Genomic DNA, 25,438 nt, shown 5'->3' on the forward strand with positions numbered 1-25,438 from the left:
GAGCTTTGGCGGGGTTGGGAAGATTTGTGAAAAGTGGCAGATGGGAAAAGGCGATGTGAAGAATGGGGGATGGAAAAGGAAAGGCCTCTTGGCTAAGGGGGTTTAGTATTATGATGAGTTTTATTGAGTTTTTATTGTAATAACAATACAGAGATTCAATACAGAGCAGAGATACAGCCTAATGATTTATGAGAGTGGGCTAGGGAGGAGGTGTAAGGCGAAGGTATTGTAGAATGAGGAGAAGTTGGCGAGGGAAGTAAGAAGAAGGCAGAGTAGACCTGGGTAGGTGGAGGGGGGACAAATAGGGTGGCGGGGGGTGGGACAGTAGGTGATCGAAGATGTGGAAGAGGTGAAACAGGAGGAGGGTCAGGCCGGGGACGAACGCGAGGCGTGCTCGGGCGGTGCAGGGGTTGTGGGGGAAGATGCGAAGATTCCACACGATGATGGCGACCATAGATATGAATTCCGGAAGCGATGAGGCGCTGGACGGCGGCTGAAGCGGGTAGTTGAATCCGCACCAGGAAAGTAGGTCCGTCTGGGTTATAGATGCGGAAGACGCGCTGTACAGGAATGTCTGCCTGGCGGAGGTCGTGGGCAAGGACGGCGGGCGCTTACGCTGGAATCGACCCCTCGGATGACACAGCTGTAGACAGACGGTAGTGAGTGCGGAGGTAGCCGTACCACGTTCTCCGGAGAAGCGACGGTATGTCCCTCGGCAGATGGCTGCGTAGATGGAGGGTGAAGTGTTTGAGCAGTTTTGGGAGGGAGGGGGAGAGAAGCTTGCGAGAGGAGAAAAGGATGAGACATAGTCAGAGTAGTAAGTGAAGCAGTGGTATGAGCGACAATGGTGGTGTTGGAGGTGGTGGTGGTAGTAGTTATAGTAGTGGTAGTGACAGATACGATACAAGGAGTAGTAAGGGAAGCTGGAGTAGATACGGTGGTGGTAATGGGAGGAGGGGAAGGCACGAAGACACTGGGAAAGGGGGTGATGGGGACGGAGGGGGCGTTCTGCCAGCGCTCGCAGCCAGTTCTTCATCAGCCTCCTCTTCAGCAAGGATGTTAGGTGGTGTAGGCACCACTGGATAGATACGACGATTGATGAGAGCGCCGTTTTCTTGGACGGAGAGACAGGCAGTAGCAGACTGGTATTAGAGCAGGACCTCCGCTGCTGGTTTAGTGCCTTCATAGAGACGTTTAACAAAATAGACACCGGTCGAGAGAAGGTCTTCATAAATGTCATCTTCCGGGATGGCGGGGGCAATGTCATAGATTACGCAGGTATATAACATTGCTGAGGAAGGCCGTCAACCTACTTAGGGACAGCCGATATGCTTGTTGGCCTGGCGAGGTGCGATGTAAAATTGAGGTGTCACCTCGGCCGCACAAAAATACAGGAGATTTGGCAGGATAGCAGAGTCCACGTAAAATGAGACTTCAGCGAAAAGCCTCGCCTACCCTACTCAGTGAGACTTTGTATATCGTGGTGATTCCATATAGGTTAAGAGTGGTTACACATCGATGACACAGTAACGGATGGCATATAAAATAGTTGTTCTTAGAGGTGTTGCTTTATTGAAGGGGCTGTAAATGATATGGATACCGAGCATATTGTGTGCCTCATATGAGGCTATGGTCTAAATGTCGAAACACAGAATTTGAGATATAATGGACTCACGAACAATTGATAATATGACTACTTCATTATAATTCTCTGTCCTGACACCAGATGCCACAACTCGGTTCATAGCAGCGGTGATATTGAAAACCTAGTTGACAATTTCACCACATATTATTCAGTACTTTTGGAACATGTTTGGAAACATGCCCATCTCTTCGAGTGAACGGAGTATCACTTTAAGCAAATGGGAAACAAGATAAAATTACTGCTGGATATCTGTAAGAGATCCTTCGTCAAGGTGAACGCTACCTATTGCTTCTTCAGATACTATCAGTGTGTATAAACCAGTCCATCGTCACTGTAACCTGGTACTTCGGTTTATTGCTGATTAAAATGTATTAATCTAGGTGGATGAGAGGTTTCTCCTCTTCACTTCGGAGTTTCAGTCCCATTTTCTAATGGATTTTCTGGACGGGCCCCTGTTCGCCTCTAAACTTCAGGAGGCGGCGTTTTTTTGGGTGTTTCATTTCCGGGACCCTCATCTGCTCCGATCTCATCGCCCCCTTGTCTTCAGCAGATTGAGCTGGAAAATTCTCCGAGCCTTGGTCATTAATTATCACCATCATGCAAGTCCCGTCCCCTCTATGTCCCCGTAGAAACAACTACAACTACTACTGTCACCACTATCATCAACACACAGCCGGTTGCCGAGACTGCCATCACTTGCCATACAGCTCTTATGTCATCTCATATGAATTCAAACTAAAAGCCCGTTAACTCCCCGTATCACTGGCCCCGCAGTGGGAAGAAACACGAGTTCAATACAAGCACACAACTCCGCACTCACCACCGGAAGACGCCCAAACTTCCAGGCGTATAGCGATAGATATACGGCCCGCCCAACAGATCACCACAACGCACCAAACACCTGACCTCATAGTAGATGAAACAGTGCATACTCCCCATAACACCACCCCTCCACCATTGGACCCCTCACTGTCTCAGGCATCCGTCACCCTATTAATAACCCCCGCTCACTTCAACCTACTCCCACTGGAACTCACTCGTTTCTACTATTAAAACTGTCACCCGAATTTTAATCCTCTCAGGCCAGCTTCACCACATTACAAAGGTGCAATATGCACCGTGAAGATATCGCCGACATTTGAAAGACTTGATATGGAATCATCACTAAAATTAACGGGAATGCTTCACCTCACAAGCCTGCACATTCCAGTGGATAAGGCCTGTTTGGATCTAACACCCTTTCCAATAATTAGTCCCAATGGAAATTTAAAAATCACCTCCACCTCCCAAGCATAACCTATTCATTTGTGTGATCGGAGGGGGGAATAAATCCCACCCATCACTGTGGCCACTATCTTCTCGAAACTGAATGCGGAAGGCGTTCCATCTCAGAAACACTTCCGTATCAAGAACTCAACAGGATCTGAGTACATTCATGGTTCGGATTCTGCTCCCGTCTCTATAAGATGTGAAGAGAGTATTAGCTAGTGGCGTGGCGATTCACCGTCATCACAATAAGGTGGAAGGCTAACAGCCTCCTCCCCTACACCCCTCTCTCCCTCCCGCAGTCTATCTGATATGAGCTATGCCTGACATGCAGGGTGTAAGGTAGGCCAAACATTCAGGGTATATTCCTCACACATACCGGAGAAGAATAAAATATGTTATGTGGATATGAGTCCGCAAACGCTTTATTTCCATGTTTGAATTCGTTTTCTACACCTCTACATAGTACATTTATCATGGGAAACACACAGGAACAGAACGAACCAGCATACAACGTGAAACTCTTTCTTACATGAAATGTTCAAAATGCCCTCCGTTAACTTTGATGAATGCATCAACTCGTCATCGCATTGAATCCCGGTTGTGTTGATGTATCCCTACAAGGATGAGGTAGTCCAGCAGAATAATGCACCGTGTCATCGGGCCCAAGATGTTTAGAATTGGTTCCAGGAGTGTTCTGGAGAGTTTCAACGACTGCTGTGGCCACCTCGTTCGCCTGATACGAACCCCGTCGAGCATTTATGGGACGTGGTGATGAGGTCCATTCACACCCAAGACCCTGTACCTACACATACCAGGAATATGTGTGTAGCTATGCAAGCGGCATGGGTCAGAATCTCTCCACAGGTGTGCCACGACGAGCTGCTACACAGGAGGAGGGCCTGCACGATACTAGACCCCTATGTTTATGACTTTTAATGTTGGAAACATTTCTTACGAGACAAAATTAAAATTAAAATTAACCATTATCCTCAATTGTGCCGAAAGTTGAAGGGCTAAAGAGCACGGAAAGCTCTATAAAACTAAAAACACAAATTTCGAAAATAACTTCCGGCCTAAATGCAGTTCCGGAAAAACAGCCTAAAATAGCTTGTTTCTTTACTCGTTTTCTGTTTTATTCAAATCCTAGACGAATTAACTTATTTGCATAATCCTTTCTCTAATGTGTTCCTTGGTTCAATACCCTAAGGGATTTTTTGGTTTTTTGAAAAATGTCCACACTGAATGTACTTATAAGGGACTAACATTAGCGCTCGTAGTGGTATACAAAGGTAAAATGCTAATCTTATCGACCGTATAACGATGCTTAAGAGAAGGATTGTATTTTTTTACAATCGGATTTACGTCACGCCGATACTGATAGGTCGTATGGTGACGATGGGATAGGAAAGGCCTAGGAGTGGGCAGGAAGCGACCGTGTCCTTAATTAAGGTACAGCCCCAGCATCTTCCAAGTGTGAAAATGAAGATGGTTTTCCGTAGTTTCTCATTTTCACACAATGAAAATGTTTGGACGGTACCTTAATTAAGGCCACGGCTGCTACCTTCCCAATCCTAGCCCCTTCCCGTCCTTACGCCGACGGAAACCTTCATTGTGTTAGTGCGATGTTAAAAGAGTAGCAAAAAGAATTAATCGCACGCGATTAAAATCCCCGACCCGGTCTGGAATCGAACCCGGGACCCTCTAAACCGAAGGCCTTAACGCTGACCATTCAACCAAGGAGTCGGACAATGTTGGCCACAGAATGAAAATTGTAATTCTTTAACTTTGCCTTTCAGCCTTGAACTACAAAATATGGGACAAAAAGCGGTCCCGGGGACTTCATCGGGACAACAGGGCACAGAGCGGTAAACGGGATGCTGCTGTATTTTCTGGACATCTGAGAACTCGAACGCGAGGTCGGCTATAAAGACAAAGTGTGGGTGTTAAAGGTAAAGGTCGGATCATAAGGACAAATTGGGTGTCATGGTAGCAAAGATTGGGTCATAAAGATAAAGGGTAATTAATTTCGTGTGGCTATTTCTAGCCGAGTGCAGCCCTTGTAAGGCAGACCCTCCGATGAGGGTGGGCGGCATCTGCCATATGTAGGTAACTGCGTGTTATTGTGGTGGAGGATAGTGTTATGTGTGGTGTGTGAGTTGCAGGGATGTTGGGGACAGCACAAACACCCAGCCCCCGGGCGATTGGAATTAACCAATTAAGGTTAAAATCCCTGACCTGGCCGGGAATCGAACCCAGGACCCTCTGAACAGAAGGGCAGTACGCTGACCATTCAGCCAACGAGTCGGACAGGATAAAGGGTGGGTCATAAGAACAAAGTGTGGGTCATAAAGGTAAAGGGTTGGTCATGAAGTGTGGGTCATAAGTACAAAGTGCGAGTCACAAGGTAAAGTGTAGGGTTCGGCACACACCAGTCGCTGTCCTTTGCTGGGATAGTTTGTTTGCTCAGGGTCTGATAATCAATCAATCAATCAATCAATCAATCAATCAATCAATCAATCAATCAATCAATCAATCAATCAATCAATCAATCAATCAATCAATCAATCAATCAATCAATCAATCAATCAATCAATCAATCAATCAATCACTACTGATCTGCATTTGGGGCAGTCGCCCAGGTGGCAGATTCCCTATCTGTTGTTTTCCTAGCCTTTTCTTAAATGATCACAAAGAAATCGGAAAATTATCGAACATTTCCCTTGATAAGTTATTCCAAACTCCCCTTCCTATAAACGAATATTTGCCCCAATTTGTCCTCTTGAATTCCAACTTTATCTTCATATTGTGATCTTTCCTACTTTTAAAGACACCACTCAAACTTATTCATCTACTGATGTCCTCCCACGCTATCTCTCCACTAACAGCCTGAAACATACCACTTAATCAAGCAGCTCTTCTCCTTTCTCCCAAGTCTTCCCAGCCCAAACTTTGCAACATTTTTGTAACGCTACTCGTATGTCGGAAATCACCCAGAACAAATCGAGCTGCTTTTCTTTGGATTTTTTCCAGTTCTTGAATCAAGTAATCCTGGCGAGGGTCCCATACACTGGAACCATACTCTAGTTGGGGTCTTACCAAAGACTTATATGCCCTCTCCTTTACATCCTTACTACAACCCCTAATTACCCTCATAACCATGTGCAGAGATCTGTGCCCTTTATTAACAATCATATTTATGTGATTACCCCAACGAAGGTTTTTTCTTATATTAACACCTAGACAATGATCCCCAAAAGGAACTTTCACCCCATCAACACAGTAATTAAAACTGAGATAACTTTTCCTATTTGTGAAACTCACGATCTGACTTTTAACCCCGTTAATCATCATACCATTGCCCACCGTTCATAATCATGACGACTTGTCCTTCAAAGCAACATTCACCGCCTGTCTGATTGATCAGATATAAATAATGTCAGTCCCTATTTGTTTTTGAGACTTCATCAAATATTCTTGGTATTATATTGATATTTGACCTCAGAGTGATCAGCAATGAAAGCAATTAAAATTGATAAATCAGTTTCTCATAGAAAGTATTGTTATCGTTCTCGTAACCACTCTTGCAGGCGAATAGTCAATTTCAGTCAACGACAGATATGGGAAGTAACACACTTCAGAGAATTTGGGCATTGGTAATACCTCATATAATTATATATCATACTCAGTTTTTTCTATACTGGCGTCGAATGAAATCTGGAATAGCCCAAGGTCACCTACAGTAATTCTACAGTAGGTCTAAATAACACTCGTAACTGTTGATTCCTCTACGCCACGTACTGTGTGTGTAGATGCACACGATGCACACACACAGGTACATAAGTATGATGAACAAAGGTATTACAAGTCCCGATATGAATCATCGTTATTTACAATAATCATAATAATAATAATAATAATAATAATAATAATAATAATAATAATAATAATAATAATAGTAATAATAATAATAATAATAATAATAATAATAATAATAATAATAATTACACCAAAAACATGTTTTGTTATCTATGACTACCGGAACGAAGAGACAGAGAACCTAATTATACTTTGACAGCGAACTCACATATTTCAACTCACAATAGTCCAAATATAATTACGTTCTGTCCAAGTAAAACAAAGGTGTATTTTTCGAAGACAGTTCAGTCATTATCAAATTTGGTGACTCACACACAACTCCGGTACCAGTACGTCACGCCAGGCCAATGGCCTATACTGCGTAACCGGGACCACACCAAATACTGTAACTTCCCATTCTTGTGTATGAGTTGCCTGCTTCCGCATTCATATGCACTGATTCATGATGTTATTGCGGAACTACCGGAGCAGATCAAGAATTTTTAAGGTGGGGAGGGATTATAGAGACACTAGGTGGATATTTCTACACCTTACTTCTCAGCATTTATCAGAATCGACTATCTAAATAAACGCTTTTTACTGATGTGAAGATGGCATTCACTGGGCTGTACTCTTTCAGCTAGCCAGATGGCCTGCAGACATTGAAATGACACGAGAGTGGCGACGTTACCAGCAGTATTGCTTGGCTCTCATCGGGTCCACTGCCTCTCAGCTCCTCTCGTGTTCTTACGGGCAATTGCAACCCTCTGTCCAGAACTAATATCCCTGAAATCGTCCGGCTCCATGGCTAAATGGTTAGCGTGCTGGCCTTTGGCCATAGGAGTCCCGGGTTCGATTCCCGGCAGGGTAGGGAATTTTAACCATAATTGGTTAATTCCGCTGGCACTGGGGCTGGGTGTATGTGTCGTCTTCATCATCATTTCATCCTCATCACGACGCGCAGGTCGCCTACGGGAGTCGAATCAAAAGACCTGTATCTGGCGAGCCGAACTTGTCCTCGGGCACTCCCGGCACTAAAAGCCATACGCCATTTCATCCCTGAAATCACCGAGAATCAATCCCAGGTGCACTAGGTAAAAAAAGCAGGCACGTTAGTGCCATGTACAATGCTGGAATCATTAAAATAACATACAGGACCATTCAACATTTATTACCTATTATTACTAGCTGTACCCGGCCACGCGTTGCTGTGGCTCATTGTGTTTAAATGGATAAGAAAGGAAAGCACAAGTATCTAACATGTATCTAATATGTTTAATTACACAATTCTTGCGGGTATACAATATTTTTTGTTTTTCCATTGTGTGTGCAGATTTTCTGGTTTGCCGTCTCTAAATCATGCAACATGTAACTGTCTATGTGAGAAGCAATCCGTGTCTAGATCTAAACTGCGCAATTCTAAGGAATGAGCCTGAGTTTTGTTGATGGTGATTGCAAAAGCCAATCAAAATTGGAATTGCAATATCTTAAATAGAAATGGTATATTCGTTGGAATCATGGGACTGCGAGGAACGAGGAAATCTTCACTTTTGAAAGGTCCTGTCAAGATTGTGGCTTCTACGACGCTGCAGAGTAATATTTTTACAGCAAGCCGCGTGTCGTTGCAAAGCTTCGGCTGATTGATATTTCGCAACATAATAATTGGCATGCCGATTTTTATTTATAGTACGTGCGGTGGCATCCCCGGCAGATCGAGTGAATTGAAAAATTCTGTTGGATAATTAATGGCTTCATCAGCTTCCACAACAGTGTCCGTCGGTGATGGCATTCCCAACTGATTGAGAACTTTGTTCATGATTTGTAAACACAAATCTTCAATCATTATCAACGCTTCGTTGTAGATTTCTGCTGAGAAATCCATGCACATATCAGAATTTTCCTCGCGTATTCGACGGAAAATATCTTTTGACATGTGCGCTTCATATTCCTCCCATAACTCTGTTAGACGTGAAGGAGAGCAGGTGGTCAATATGATTGCAGACAAAGCACGGATTTGATTTGGATAAGGCTCTATGAGTCTTTAGAGAACCCTAGATTTGGATGTGACCTGTTGCACGCGTCATTAATGCATAGATCCCAATGGCGATCGTTTTCCAATAAATTCAGAGCTTGACATGCACTGCGGAAAGTGGCATGTGTAACGCCGTTGATAATTCTCAATTGCTGGAAAGTCGTTGGACCGGGCATATTTACCAACAGCATGCGAAGAAAGAAGCATTCATCTTGATTTGGATGCACGGTGTACAGTCTGCATATCGTAGTTTCTTGGAAAATGCAAGGTTGTCCGTCGACTCACTCTCCTCGTTTGCGCCTTACAAATGATTTTCCACTCGCACTCCATGTGTAATACCTAGGCACTTCCGAATACGGCAGTGTTATCACAAACGCGTCATTTTCACATAACGTGAAGGAAGCTGTTAACATTGTAGTGGGTGGATTCGGGGCTATTTGTTGCACATTTGCAGGTGTGAAATAAAAAGGTTATCCATTTTCCGGATGTACTGCAAAGTGAACAACAGCTGAACTTCGTTCATGTATGGGAAATGAAAGAATTCGCCATACATCTTCATTACTGCTTATGTATCCCCCAGCCTGATACTGTGTGATTTCATCGATATGTATGACCGCATTCCTGTTACTTCTTTCAGGTTGAACGCCCAAAACTGCCGTGTCGATGCCTTTATTCACACACTTACAAATGTATTTGATCGATTAAACGGAGTTGCGGTATTCTACGTTTATATTCGCTTTGTATGTGTTCTATATCAAAGACGAATATGGACCAACCCAGTCGCTGTCTACTTCGATGACACCGTTTCGCATGTGTATGTTTGCTAATTTATGGCCATCTTCTGCTGATATTTCTCTGTATGAAGGATATCCATCGTTTCCTGTAACGGTGTTGGATACTAATGCTCGAGGATGTCGCTTAGAGCATTTTCCGTCTATCATGCGTGGTGATTTCGGATTCAGTGCACCGCAACGTTCATCTATCATATTTTTTGTAATAACTTCATGTGAATCCTTATCGACATCGGGTAATTCAGCGCATATGACATTGTCGATTTCGTTTGAAGTGATTTTGTTATAGAGCCAGATTATTACATAGGCCTTTGCTTGTGGCAATCCTCTCTTTTGCCACGCCGCTGAGTACATACAACAGTGCACAGACCCAAACACTTCATCTTTTACAATTAAATCTATCAGCGAATTCACCATTTCAACTTCTGTCTGAAAATATGTGCTGTGATGCCATGACTATCCATCGGCTATTGCCCATGAAGTAAGAGCTGTTGTATATCGTCCCAAGCTGGATGGCATGTAAATGTGATGAATAGATCTGTACGCCCGTAGTGACGAACATACGCAATTACATCTTGAATGTACTCACGCGCATAACGCGGACTGCCAATAATTGAAGACGGAAAAATCGTCAGTCTTCCATCGTTAGTTGTATTACTGTCATTTACAACTGCATCTTGCAAATGAACGTATTTCTCAGAGCGAAGCTTGCTCTGATTGAAACAGGTGAATATCAAACTTTCTGTTTCGATTTTTGCATACATATCTACGATGTGTTGGTGAAACTATTGACGGCATTTCAAAATGTGATTGTTTTCATTCTCTCGAAGCGGAATAACTTGAGACATTTAATTTAATTTGTGGAGGAATAGTATTGGATACCTAAGGAAAAGTACTTTAGTCGTACTAAGAACAAATATTGACTTTATTGAAGATTAATATGACCAAATCGAATCCTCGAGAAATAATCTCGCCTCCCATAGGTATCTCGAATGCCCTGTAAGTAGCTTCGTGTTGTTCCCTGAGTTATGTCGTGGCGTAAAGGCGTGATTCCACTGAGGCAACATTTGGGCGACATGGAGCATGCGACAGTGAAGCATGCTGCAGTTGACTTTTAATTGAAGAAACACGGCACGACATGTAGCGTGCGGCTGTGTGGCATGAGACATGTTGCCATCTGTCGAACACTCTCTGGTGCCGCATGCCTCAAAAGTATGCTTGTCGAACAGTGTCGCCCGGGATCCAAGAGTGTGTGGATCGGTGCTACAATTTCCGTGCGACAAGATGAAGTGGGCTATTAAAAACACTGTGAATTTAATTGGGGATTATCACAATGCTCCGGAATTGCGGAATGTAACATTGAGTGATTATAAAAACAGTAGAAAAGAAAGCATATGTTAAAACGACCCCCAGAAAAATATGACTGCAGTGTCCACGAACTGAAGAAAATTTTATAAATGCGTTCAGCTTTCCACCGAGAGCATAAAAAATTCAAAAAATGAAAACTGGTGTTGCTTCTCCATTGAAAGGAAATCTGTGGTTCGCGTATAAGTTAATCTACTTACCTTTCTTCTTGACATCGATGCTCCAAACGTCATATGACAATGAGGAACGTGAGGTGATTTTATGCTACTGTTTTCCTCTAATAAATGAAATAAGTTAACTGCTTATGACCTTTGTAAATAAAATTGTGATTTATTCAATGCCCTCCGGTCTGAGTGGCTCAGACGGTTGAGGCGCTGGTCTTCTGACCGCAACTTGGCAGGTTCGGTGGTATTTGAAGGTGCTCAAATACGTCAGCCTCGTGTCGGTGGCACTTAAAGGAATTCCTGCGGACCTAAATTGCGGCACCTCGGCGCCTTGAAAAACCGTAAAAGTAGATAGTGGGACGTAAAGCCATTATCATTATTCAGTTCCTGGTTTTATTCTTATTAGTACTGGCAATATTTTGCGCTAGAAATAAATAAATTAGAGAAAACTATTAAAATAGAATTTAATGACATCATAGTACTAACTACAACAACAATAATAAACTTGGCAGGTTCAATTCTAACTCATTCCGGTGGTATTTGAAGGTGTTCTAGTAGTTCTACGTCAGCCTCGCGTCGGTAGATTTACTGGCACGTAAATTAACGCCTGATGCACTAAATTCCGACACCTCGGCGACTCAGAAAACCGTAAAAGTAGTTAGCTGGACTTGAAGCTAATAACATTATTGTACAATAATAATAATAATAATAATAATAATAATAATAATAATAATAATAATAATAATAATAATAATAATAATAATAATAATAATAATAATAATAATAATAATAATAAACAACAAACAATAATCATAATAGTTACAATAAATTCTACATATCAGTATATTATGGCATTTCCATGCCAATGGATTTCTCGTAAATACGTCGTTTAATAGCATAACAACAAATGGTTCTTTTTTCTACACTGTTAACACACAACAATTCATCTAGGCCTACTTTTTATTCGATATTCTTCGCCGCTACTCTAATTACGCAGTCTTCCAACACTGTTTCATCAAAGTCTTTTTCTTCCTCACTATGTCTACTTAATGCCGGCCCCGTGGTGTAGGGGTAGCGTGCCTGCCTCTTACCCGGAGGACCCGGGCTCGATTCCCAGCCAGGTCAGAGATTTTTACTTGGGCCTGAGGTCTGGTCCGAGGTCAACTCAGCCTACGTGATTAGAATTGGGAACATGCATCATTTTCAAAAATATTTTTTTTGAAAAGTACACCAATGAAATAGTACGTAAACGTATTACATTGTGGTATGTTGCCTTGTTTTCTACCATTAAAAAAATATTTAATAGTGCCTTTCCGCAAGGCGAGTGAAACGGCCTCTGACGTAAGCGGCGCGCTGTGACGTCACGATCCAGTATCGCATGGAGCTCTACCAGCCGTTGTGCATCAGCCGTTGCTAAAAGCCGATCGTTTATTATTCATGATCGCGAATAACTTCGAAATGACAGAAGAAAGGTTCAAAACAGCACAGTCAGACAATCTACCATGTGTAGATGTCATCATTCTTGAAAAATGTGACTTTTGTGGCCGCAGAAATTAGCGGATAACAAGCAAGTTTGTAAGTGGCGTCTTTTATATATGTGCAATGTACTGTAACCCATAGTATTAGGATAACAACGAACCTGGATAGATATCACATCACTTTCAATATTTCCTTCTGGACTGGTTCCCCTATTAAAGAATAACATTACATTTTCGGGCTTTCAGCATTAGTAAAGTAAGAAATCGGATTTCAGCACTAACATAAACATATAGGTAGCATTCTAGTACTAGTCCGCTTCTGTGGTGTAGTGGTTAATGTGTGCCACTTCCGGAGGCCCGGTTTCGATTCCCGGCTCTGCCATGAAAGTTGAAAACAAATAGTACGAGGGCTGGAACGGGGTCTACTCAGCCTCGGGAGGTCAACTGAGTAGAAGGGTTTCGAATCCCACCTCAGCCATCCTCGAAGTGGTTTTTCGCATTTTCCTACTTCTCCTCCAGGCACTTAAGGCCACGGCCCTTTACTTCCCTCTTCCTTGTCTATCCCTTCCGATCCTCCCATCCTCCAACAAGGCCCCTGTTGAGCATAACAGGTGAGGCCGCCTGGGCGAGGTAATGGCCCTCCTCACCAGTTTCATCACCATACTCAAAGTCTCACGTTCCAGGACACTGCCCTTGAAGTGGTAGAGGTGAAATCCCTCGCTGAGTCCGAGAGAAAACCAACCCTGAAGGATAAACTGATTAAGAAAGAAAGAAAGAAAGATCATAGTACTGTAGGTCTATAACCTATCATTTCTAAAAAAATACATATTTATGGTTGGGGCAACTGGCCTACCCACTTCCGGGGCCCATGAAAGAGAATTAAATATCTTTGTGGAGGGAAAAAGTTAAACATGATAAAGATAAATATGACTTCATCTAGTTTTCACAAGTTGGGCTGAGTGGTTCAGACGGTTGAGGTGCTGGCCTTCTGACCTCAACTTGGCAGGTTCGATCCTGGTTCAGTCCGGTGGTAGTTGAAGGTGCTCAAATACGTCAGCCTCGTGTCGGTAGATTTACTGGCACGTAAAAGAACTCCTGCAGGACTAAATTCCTGCACATCGGCGTCTCCGAAAATCGTAGAAGTAGTTAGCGGGGCGTGAAGCCAATAACATTAATTACATTTGGCCTTTAACAAGCTGAGCATATCAGGAAAGAAAAGTGTCCTGGTGACATTTTAGTCGCTCAACACAGGAATGTCTTTGGGTGCTGTGACTTTTACTTTTTTTTGTTTTGTTTTTGCTGTTTGCTTTACGTCACACCGTCACATATAGGTCTTATGGCGACGATGGGACAGGAAAGGCCTAGGAATGGGAACAAAGCGGCCGTGGCCTTAGGTACAGCCTCAGCATTTGCCTGGTGTGAAAATGGGAAACCACGGAAAACCATCTTCAGGGCTGCCAGCAGTGGGGTTCAAAACCTTCTATCTCCCGGATGCGAGCTCACAGCTGCGCGCTCCTAACCGCACGGCCAACTCGCGCGGTATTTTTACCCTTCGGTTTATTAACTTGGCTTGTATAACCTAAAACTTAGGCTAAGTTGGATAATATTTTAAACACCTACATCACTATTTTCACCTGTGTGCAATTATGTTATTTATTTCATTAATATTATTATAATTATTATAATTGAGCTTTGTTAACTTATAAGACCCCAACAAACAAGCATTGGTTTTGTGTAGAGTTACACATTTGTTAAATTCACGTTGTTTCCTTTCATGATGTACACGCCTATTCTTTGTTACATTATAGACTATTTAGATATAGCCTAAATTTCTTTACCAATTAAGCTCTTCAATAAAGACATACATAACTGTCCCATGCCAAGATATATTGGTAGAATTAGAGCTGTCAAAATGGTTCATAACCCCTTTGCTTTATTATCTTGACATGAATCACCCAAAACATAGGTTAGGTTTGGAGAATACTTTAATAATCAGCATTATTTAATGCACTGTTTATTACTTTCATATTCCAAGATGTAATTGAAGCATTTAAATAAAGCATCATACATTAAAATTTAAAGTTTTACCACTAGAACAGCTGACATGGAAAAATGATTTGAAAATTCAAACAAATTCATCTTACGTTAAAATCTTCAAAATAATAAACTGTAGACTTTTCCGATATATCACCAGCATTTTTCCGGCTCGCCAAAATCCATTTCTCCCTAGTTTTAGCGTCTTTGGAACATGTATAAACAATTTGTTTGGTATGGTATGCGATGTGCTATTGCACATCGGAACTCTACACCATTTATAAGTTTTCTGCCTCACTGTCTGCGCAGGATTCATTTTAAGTCTAAAATATACCACTCAGATTATTATCCGATGTATAGACCTCGAATTTAATCATACTAGACACTAACGTAAAGTAGAAATACGCGAAGTGCATCATGCTTCTCACAGCGCACTATGTGTTATTTCGTCTGCTAATTCAGTCAACCTGTACGATGACGTCAGACCAATGAGATCGCGTACTTGCGTGACGTGACATTTTCGTAGATTTTTATCATGTTTGGAGTTATTATTTGTACATTCTGATCACATTTTTGAATTCTGCACGAAATTTTGAATCAGATTAGCATATTTTTAATTAAAACCCCGGATCATGCATGTTCCCTATTGAGGAGCTATCTGACGGTGAGATAGCGGCCCCGGTCTAGAAATCCAAGAATAACGACCGAGAAGATTCGTCGTGCTGACCACACAACACCTCGTAATCTTCACGCCTTCGGGCTGAGCAGCGGTCGCTTGATAGGCGAAGGCCCTTCAAGGTCTGTAGTGCCATGGTATTTTTGTCTACTTATTGTCATAGTTGCCACGAGTTATCTTTCATTCTCCTAGTATAACTGTATTAGAAATGTGAACTATAAGGGGATAAAATAATCAGAATAGGGTTAGGATATTCTGCTTAAAACTAATACATTTTAATTTTTAAAAATATCATTAAATTCCAGTGAACAGGAAGTTTCTAAATCTTCCCGTACCTCTAGGCATACAGATTCTGTCATGGTACACGACCTTCATCTGACAAAGTACTCCAAAAAAATCATACTAATGGCTTTCGCCTCTTGAAAATTCCGACGTGCTTTGTTTGCCAAGGGCTCTATGCCTTATCAGTTTGGATCACTCCGCGCCATGCACATTTCCGGGGATGATTCGTGAGATGATAGGTTGAGAAATTCGAAACAAGGAAGTATAGCTGTCACCAGCCGGTCAAAGTCGAGTGAGGAACTGTTGTCTTGGTTGCCTTGAGGGAATAACGTTTGTAGTTGGCGACAAGTCTCCACAAGTGATGCATGCTACACCCGGCAACACATATAGCATACTACATCTTTTGTGCCCGACTGACAACAAGCCGCATGCTACAAACAGCAACATGTGTTGCCAGCCGCATGCTCCATGTCGCCCAAATGTTGCCTCAGTGGAATCCCGCCTTAAATATATCTACTATCTTCTATATAAATAAAAATGAATCGCTAAATGTGTTGCTAAGCGAAAAACTCGGGAACGGCTGGACCAATTCGGCTAATTTTTTTTTTTTTTTTAAGTATTCGTCGAAGTGCGAGTAAGGTTTTTACTAAGAGAAAATTTGGAAAAAATGCCAGGAAAAACGTAAAAGCCCCATTTCTATTTTTCCATTCAACCTGTTCGTCTCTCTCTCCTTCTCCCACGTTTGCGCTTAGCGCTGTCCTCCTCTAATCCAGCGCGTTTGTCAAATGTTCGTAAATCTCAATGTTATCGGTTAAAATGGGTGAATATCGGATTATGTACAAAATTTCAAGCTGCATTTGGTGCCGTTAACAAAAATAGTTTTACAAAATAATTGAGTGTGAAAATGTTAATATAATGGAATGTTGCCTCAAATGCAAAATCTTCATTGCATAGAACTTATCATGTCATAACTCCTATTTTATATTCACTATAATTGTACTTTTTCACTGCTGGTAAAGGAACATTTAAATTTAAATGACCAGAACATGCACTATTTGTATTTCTTTTCAGTCATGTTCAGAGATTTGTATGTGCAGGCACGAAAAAGTCATTCGCTGGCTAACTTCTTTGCTATTGAATTTGCATCGGGGGTCAACGCGAGGCAAATGGTCTTCAGATTTGGAAGTTATTTTTAAAACAAACCCCAAGTTCTTATCTCGCTTAGTTCTCAGTTTGTGACGGGAATAATGTCTCCTTGGGTTTTGGTTTCGCGCGTGACCCGGCTGCCTGGCTTGCTGTCTAACTGCTACGACTGCCGTACGGATCTCTCAAACATACGCTCTCCAGACAGTCGCATGCAGTGTCGTGTTTTGTTATAGCTAGAGACCTTTGTCTACCCTGATTGTTTTTAAATCTTCGCTTCTCAGTAAACAAGTTCATTGGCTTCTTTGGTTGATTGGTTTATTTCGTGTGTGTGCTTCCATATACAGTATACCGGTACTCATTTCAAGACTCATGTCGCCTATAAGACGCGGGCGGAGCAACTTCGGTCGAAGAACTCGAAATGCTGATGTAAAGCCAAATACATTTTAAAAAACTCGAAATGCTACAAGCCAAGCTAAATTTTAGTCTAATCGGACTGCACAACAACGTGAAGAGCGAAATGAAACTGAAAGGTTTCGGATATCTAAAACCCGTGCAGCGGATCGTTAAGCTAATAATCTTCTAAGTTTGAATCGAGCTGCTTTCAGTTACGGTGTTTCAATTGACTACAGTGCTTACCTATGCGTTGCTACTAGATCTATGAACTCAGTTTGCCAAAATTGTAAGACATTGAAATACAAAAATGAAGCCTCTGGATTGTGTTGTGCAAATGGCAAAGTGAAATTTGTGCCATTGATTCCACCACCAGATCCATTGTACTCATTGGTTTCAGGAACAGGAACAGATTCATTCATTTCCTTACAAATGTCCAAGGATATAACAACTTCTTTCAAATTACTTCATTTGGGGCAACAAATGTACTTCGGGACAATTTCATGCCAACTTTCAAGGTAATATAAACAAACAGACTTATATCCCATATTGCTTTCTTTTAACATATAACAGACTTATCCCCATATTGCTTTCTTATTTTATTTTATAGTTTTTTGTGACAAAAATAATAAACCTGTCCTTAATTTACAGATAAAAGTCCAGATATATCACAGAGCAGGTTCACTGTTGCCGGTATTAGATGGCGACTACAAATTCCTGCAAATTTATTTCATGGGAAATTCAATACAATAAATTGATCTGCGTTGTGCACATAACAGTTCAGTGAAGAGGTCTATTGTAGAACAATTACAAACTTTCTTTCATCAACACAATCAGTTGATTAAATTGTTCAAAACTGCAGCGGATCTCATGCCATCTGATAATCACAAAACTGTAATCAGAGCTGATAAAACTCCTGTGGGCCAGCATGCATGACGTTTCAATGCGCCAACAATTGATGAAGTTCCCATTGTTATAGTTTGAGAAAATTCGAAATCCCGTGATATTGTTTTACATCGCCGGAATGATCATTTACAGCAAGTGTATGAAACACACCGCTCATACGATGCGCTACAATATCCCATCATATTTTGGCAAGGTGAAGATGGTTATCACTTCTCGATCAAGATGATAAATCCCCTTACAGGTAATTATAAATATAATATTCTGTATCAGCTACTGTATGTATTATATGCAAGTTCAATCACTGTCATTAAAACAATAATTTATTTATAGGTGCCGAAACCAGCAAAAAAGTCAGTTCAATGAAGTATTATTCATGCCGCCTTATGGTTCGTGGAAATGAAAACAATCGCATATTGACATGAGGGTGATTATTTCACCAATGTGCTGTTGATATGTAACATGACAAAATTGAAACAGAGCGTTTGACATTCATCAAGTTGAACCAGAGCAAACCCCGTTCTGAAGAGTATATTCGCTTTCGAGATGCGATTAACAGTGATGGAAATGCAGAGAATGTCGGGCGTATGACCATTCTTCCAGCAACATACGTAGGTGGATCAAAAGGTTAGTTGCACTAACGCGCCGCAGCAACGCGCTGTGTGTCGCAAACGTGGGCACAGCGGAGAAAGGGACAGACACTGCCCACACGTCTGTTAGGCAGGCCGCTGTGGTGTCTCGTCTAGTATTATGCGAATAGCAGCCAAATGCAATGGCACGTCAACTAGACGTTCACTCCAAATATGAGGTGCGTGCGACAATCCGATTCCTATGGGCCAATAAGGAAGTATTACACGGACATTCATCGTGAAATTAGTGCTGTGTATGGGGACCGGGCCATTTCCCGGCAAGGTATCGTAAAGTGGTGTCAGCAATTCGAAGCCGGACGCACGAATATCACGGACAACCATCGCGAAGGCAGGCTCGCAACGTCCAGGACCCGTGCAAAGGTCAACAGTGTGAATGCGATCAGTAGACAGAACCGGCGCATTAAACTGAGAGAAATCGCGACGCAGCTGAACATGTCGTATGGCAGTGTGTTCCCCATTGGTCACGAGGACCTTGGATATCGTAAGCTGTGTCATAGATGGGTCTCACGTCTTCTCACCAATGAGCACAAGAGACAACGTTTCCAATCCTCCCTAGCATTTTTGCAATGCTATGCCGCAGATGGCAGATGCGGTGAATCGTCACAGGCGACGAAACTTGGGTCCAACACTTCACCCCCGAAACGAAGCGAACATCAATGGAATGGATGCACCCCTCATCACCACAACGAAAGAAGGCCAAGGTTAAACCTTCAGCCGGTAAGGTTATGGCGACAGTGTTCATTGACATGGAGGGTTTGCTGCACGTGGAATTCATGTCGAAAGGAACGACGATCAACGCGGCGTCGTATTGTCAAACGTTGCACCGGTTGCGTAAAGTGATTAAAGAGAAGCGCCGGGGGAAATTGAGCGCCGGTGTGATTTTGTTGCACGATAACGCAATACCTCACAAGGCCCGCCAACCGAGAGAGCTGCTGCAGCGTTTCAAGTTGGAGGTCTGGAAACATCCACCCTACAGTCCCGACCTAGCGCCATATGACTTTCATCTGTTCGGTAAGCTCAAAACGGAGCTCGGTGGTCGACGTTTCCTGACCGATGAGGAGGTGAAGGCCGCTGTCTCCGAGTGGTTGCAGAATGCTGGAGGAAATTTCTATGCATTCGGCATCGACAAGTTGGTTGTGCGTTCGCAGAAATGTTTGGAGTCTCTTGGAAACTATGTGGAAAAGTGACGTTGCAGTGTATGTCGTTATAGTCGTGTTGCTGTTATATAGGTGGTGTAATAAATGGCCATAAGTGGGAAGTGCAATTTACTGTCTGATCTGCCCTCGTACATGTCCTCGACATATGCATGAATATGCTCAAGATGGCATGTGGTATATTCGTCAGTATAGCACAGCAGATTTATTTATCACATACACATACAATCCGCAGTGGATAGAAATCAAACAAGAGTTATTCCCTGGCCAATCAGACATTGATAGCCATGACATTACGGCTAGAGTCTTCCAACAATAGTTGAAATCTGTAATGGTGGCGAGACGCGCTGCTGGATGTATTCTGTGGAGTGGCAGAAACGTGGATTCCCTCATGCACATATTCTGATTTGGTCGGTTAAGGATATAAAACCAAATGAAGCTGATGAAGTGATATCAGCTGAAATCCCTGATGTACAAGTAGATCCAGGCTTGCATGAGGTAGTTATTTAAAACATGATTCATGGTTTCTGTGGAACACTTAATCAAAATTCACCGTGTTATGGTGGATGGTAAATGCTCGAAGCGTTATCCACGGGCATTAGTACCAGAGACAATTACCAGAAATGAAGGTTATCCACTGTATCGTCCAAAGTCGACTGCAGACAACGGAAGATCAAATTAAGTCAAAGTGAATCAACAATACACAAAAATTGATTATCGTTGCATTGTTCCATATTCACCGATCCTATCAAAGACATTCAAGGCGCACATCAATGTTGAATCTTGCCATTCCGTCAAATCTATCAAATACATTTGCAAATATGTAACCAAAGGAAGTGACATGGCTGTGATTGGAGTTAGTACAGAGAATTCCAATGATGAAGTTATCCAATTTATCCGCTACGTTAGCAGTAATGAAGCAATTTGGCGCATTTTTTTCTTTTGCCATTCATGAAAGACATCCCACTGTTGTTCACTTAGCCATACACTTAGAAAATGGTCAAAGAATATATTTCACGGCTCATAACCCATTACAACGAGCTGTTTAACCACCATCTACAACCCTGACCATTTTTTTGAATTGTGTCAGAATGATGATTTCGCCCGAACACTGCTATACTCCAAAATGCCAAAATATTATACTTGGAATCAATCCTCAAAGAAATTTCAACGACGGAAACAAGGAAAATCATTTCCAGGTTACCCAAATGTATATTCCACCGACGCAATAGGTCGAATTTATTCAGTCCATCCAAGCAATGATGAGTGTTTTTATTTGGGATTTCTGTTAGACAATGTTCGATGCCCAGCATCATTCCATCATTTACGAACTGTTAATGGTGAATTGTGTCTTACAGAGAAGCCTGTCTACGTTTGCAACTGTTAGAAAATAACGCTCATTGGGGATCAAACTCTCATTGATGTCGTAATGTCCTCGCAACCTCGTCAAATACGAACATTGATTTCTATAATTATATCAACATGCTTCCCATCAAAACCAATTGATTTATAGATCAAATACAAAGATGATATGTGTGATGATATCTTGCATCAAATGCGCAACACAACAGGAAATCCAAATTTACAAATCAATGAAGAAATGTACAATGAGGCGTGGATATCAATTGAGAATAGGTGCTTGATGATGTCAAACAAAGTATTATCTCAATTAGGCATGGCCGCGCCCAGTCGCCCGATGCGCAACGCTTTTAATCAAGAGTTGCAACGCGAAAAACTGTACGATCTTGATGCTTTAAGAGAATCAGTTCGAATAAATCTTCCGCTGTTGAACCAACAACAAAAGTATGTATTTGATACTCTAATGAAAGTTGTACATGATGGAACTGGAGGGATTTACTTCTTGGACGCTCCCGGGGGTAGAGGAAAAACTTTCTTAATTTCATTGATTTTAGCAACAATTCACTCACACAATGAAATTGCACTCGCACTTGCTTCATCAGGCATTGCAGCTACATTGTTGGAAGGCGGTCGAACAGCCCATTCAGCGCTGAAATTGCCGTTAAATATGCAAAGCAACGAAACTCCGACCTGCAACATATCGAAAAACTCTGCAATGGAAAAGGTTTTGCAGCAATGTAAATTGATAATGTGGGATGAATGCATCATGGCACATAAAAATCTTTAGAGCCATTAGGCCGAACCATGCAAGATCTGTGGAACAATCAGAACCGATTTGGTGGAGCGATGATTTTGTTAGCAGGAGATTTTCGTCAAATATTGCCAGTGATTCCACGGCCAACGACAGCTGATGAACTTAATGCATGTTTAAAGTCATCAGTTTTGTAGAAACACGTCAGGACACTAAATTTAAGCCAGAATATGCGTGTCGAGTTGCAAAATGATCCATCTGGAAAGATATTTTCAAAACAACTAATTGACATTGGTAAAGGAAAATTCCCTTCAGACGTTCTGATTTGTTGCATTATTTTCCTGACAATGTCTGTCAGTTTACTGAATCCAAAACCAAACTCATTCAAGAGGTGTTCCCAAACATTGCTCAAAAAACAGAGATCATATTTGGTTGAGCGAACGAGCTATATTGGCTGCCAAAATATGGATGTAAATTAATTAAATTTCAAAATTCAAAATGAAATTGCCGGTGAATTGAGGACATACAAATCAGTTGATTCCGCTACTAACCAAGATGATGTCGTCAACTATCCACCCGAATTTTTGAACTCGCTGGATTTGCCAGGATTGCCGCCTCACATTCTTCAATTTAAGTTCGGATCAGTGGTCATAATGTTGTGAAATATCAACCAACCGCCGCTTTGTAATGGCACACGGCTAGCGATGAAAGCATTACTAAACAACGTAATCGAAGCAACCATTCTAATGGGGAAGTATAAAGAAGAAGATGTTTTGATGTCACGCATCCCTATGATTCCGACTGACGTACCACTTGAATTTAAACGACTGCAGTTTCCAGTGCGGCTCGCTTTTGCTATGATCATAAATAAATCCCAGGGGCAGTCATTGAATGTTTGTGGCATTAATCTTGAAAACCCATGTTTCTCGCATGGCAAATTGTATGTTGCCTGTTCCCGTGTTGGAAATCCATCAACTTTCTTTGTTTACGCGCCAGGTAATCAAACAAAAAATATCGTGTACCTTAAAGCATTACAATGAAAAATATCTTCATAGTGTTGATTGGAATCAATGTTTTCTATGATAGTTATTTCCTACGAAGAAAGAGGACTACGTTCTGACACATTATCTTCACGCCATCAACTTATCAAATTACTTGATTTGCAACGGGGGATAATTATGGCTCTGTGAGGGATTTGAAGCCCTGCTGAACCGTTCACATCTACGTTACAGTCAGTCGGGGTTATTTCTGGGTAGTGATATGCTGTGACCTATTTAAGCATTTTCTTATTCACAATTAAGATATTAATATTGCAGGTAAGGAAAACACGTTTTTCCAGTAGTTTCTTGCTAAATTTTGGTAGCAGTAGAAAATTAACTAATTTGATGTTGATGCTATAGTCATTTGCATTATTCCGATTTTTGCGTGCAGTACAGACTGAATTTGAGTTCGTTCCATTGTCATTTATTTTTGGCAGAACGACGTCAGTCGGGTCAGCTAGTACTGTATATATAATTAAGCGCCTATCGTGGAAGCACAATTTATGCAAATATGGGTTGCAAAAGAAAATATATATAATGAAAATAACTCAGGGATGAAATTTAAAGTAACGGTACAAATCAGTTCAGTCGGATGAATACATGTGTCTTAAGCGACGAGAACATAATATACAGCGTGATTCAGCTGCCCCTTCCAATGTAGTTTTATGCAACCCATAATAATCATTTCGTCCTGAAAACATCTGCCCTGCCGGTATGCTCAGACAACACAATCGGATATCTTGGTAGGTATTTACCGCCTCAACAGGACAGGACGCCGTGATGTTATACTCCTATTAAACACTGGAAGACATGTGTGTGCCTCCTAGATTATATGAACCTGAGAAGCCGGCGAAACACTAAATTGATATTGTGACGCAGTAAACCTAATACTTTCTATAAGCTGCCCAATGTGCCGTGCGGTACCGCAGTGTACTTGGTAAAAGCGTGGCAAAGCGGGCTTGCATGTCAGGGGGGTGGTACGATTCCGGGGCGAAGATTACAAACTTTTTAAATAGTTTGTTTAGTACGTACCACACTCAATGTAAGTTCAGTACCAGCTTTCATGAAATTGTGTGTGAATTAATGTGTTTGTGGCCCCAAGAAGGGCCGATTAGTTAGCAGGCCGGACACATTCAGACCGGAAATAATACGAACACAACTGAATTGAAAACGTCTTATCGCAGTAAATGTTCAATGTGATGACCGTTTTGGTTTATGCACATTCGAGTCCGATGTCCAACAGATCGTACTGCGCGCTAATGCATTCCAGGTGTAATTGCTCGGCAGGAGTCCGTGATAAGTTTCCGGAGCTGGTCGGGGTTTTCCAGCGCTTGAGTGTAAACGACGTTCTTCAAACGTCCCAACAAGAAAAAGTCTAACGGCGTTAAATCCGGTGATCTGACGGGAAAAGAAACAGGGCTTCCTCGTCCTATCCATTTCCCTGTCAGTTCCTCGTTCAGATGGTTACGAACGCGCAAAGTCGAATGGTTCAGATTGTTGCGAACGAGTGCAGGTAACGTGCGTGGGCCGTCGAATGGCCCTCAAAGAAATAAAGTGATCCCCCAAGATTCCACGCCAAACATTCACTCCCCCAACGTACCTGATGGGCCGCCTGTCGCACCCGGTGAGGATTGTCCGGACTCCAGTAGTGCATGTTGTGGCGATTGACGTTCCCATACTTGTGGAAGCGTGATTCATCCGAGAACAAGATGTGCGATTCGAATGCTGCATCATTGTCCAGCCTGCCTAATAGCCACCGATAGAACTCCATTCGAGCTTTGAAATCCCGTCAATGGTGCACTTGGTGTGGCTCATAATGCTATGGGTGAAATTCATGTTCATGCAGTATCCGCCAGGATGACAGCTGGCTAGTGTTCACCTGTCGAACAATCGCCCTTGTACTGATGTGTGGATTATTACGAGCTGCCTCCAGAACGGCCTCTTCTGTTTCACTCGATGTAACGGGCCTATCGCGGACTGGTGGCTGGTTGGAAATCATGCGTACTGTCCTTAGGCGTCTTTCTACATGGCGGAATGTCGTAACAGCCGGGTGTTGCCTGTCGGGATTCCGTTCCTGGTACAGACGTAGTGCCTCGCACGCGTTTTGTCTTACTTCCCCATAAATGAGGAGCATGTCAACGTATTCCTTGTGGAAAACATGCCGAATGACAGCAGAGATTACAGTACATTCAGGCCCTAACCAACAGAGTATGCGCAGGGCACAAGATGAATAACTGCATCATTCTACTGTCTAAATGTGGCATACGTGGGACTGGGTTTACGTATTCAAACATGGTACCGATGCAAAAATATTCGAACGACGGAGGATTCGAACCGCCCTTGGCACTTTCCGTCGATTACTACGCGAACGCCTAACTACATGCGCTACGTTACACTGCTGGATAATCGCTCGTAGTACGACAAGAGAAGAGTACATACGGCGTCCGGTTTGGT

The sequence above is a fragment of the Anabrus simplex genome, chromosome 2, assembly GCF_040414725.1.
Source record: "Anabrus simplex isolate iqAnaSimp1 chromosome 2, ASM4041472v1, whole genome shotgun sequence".
NCBI classification, from domain to species: domain Eukaryota; kingdom Metazoa; phylum Arthropoda; class Insecta; order Orthoptera; family Tettigoniidae; genus Anabrus; species Anabrus simplex.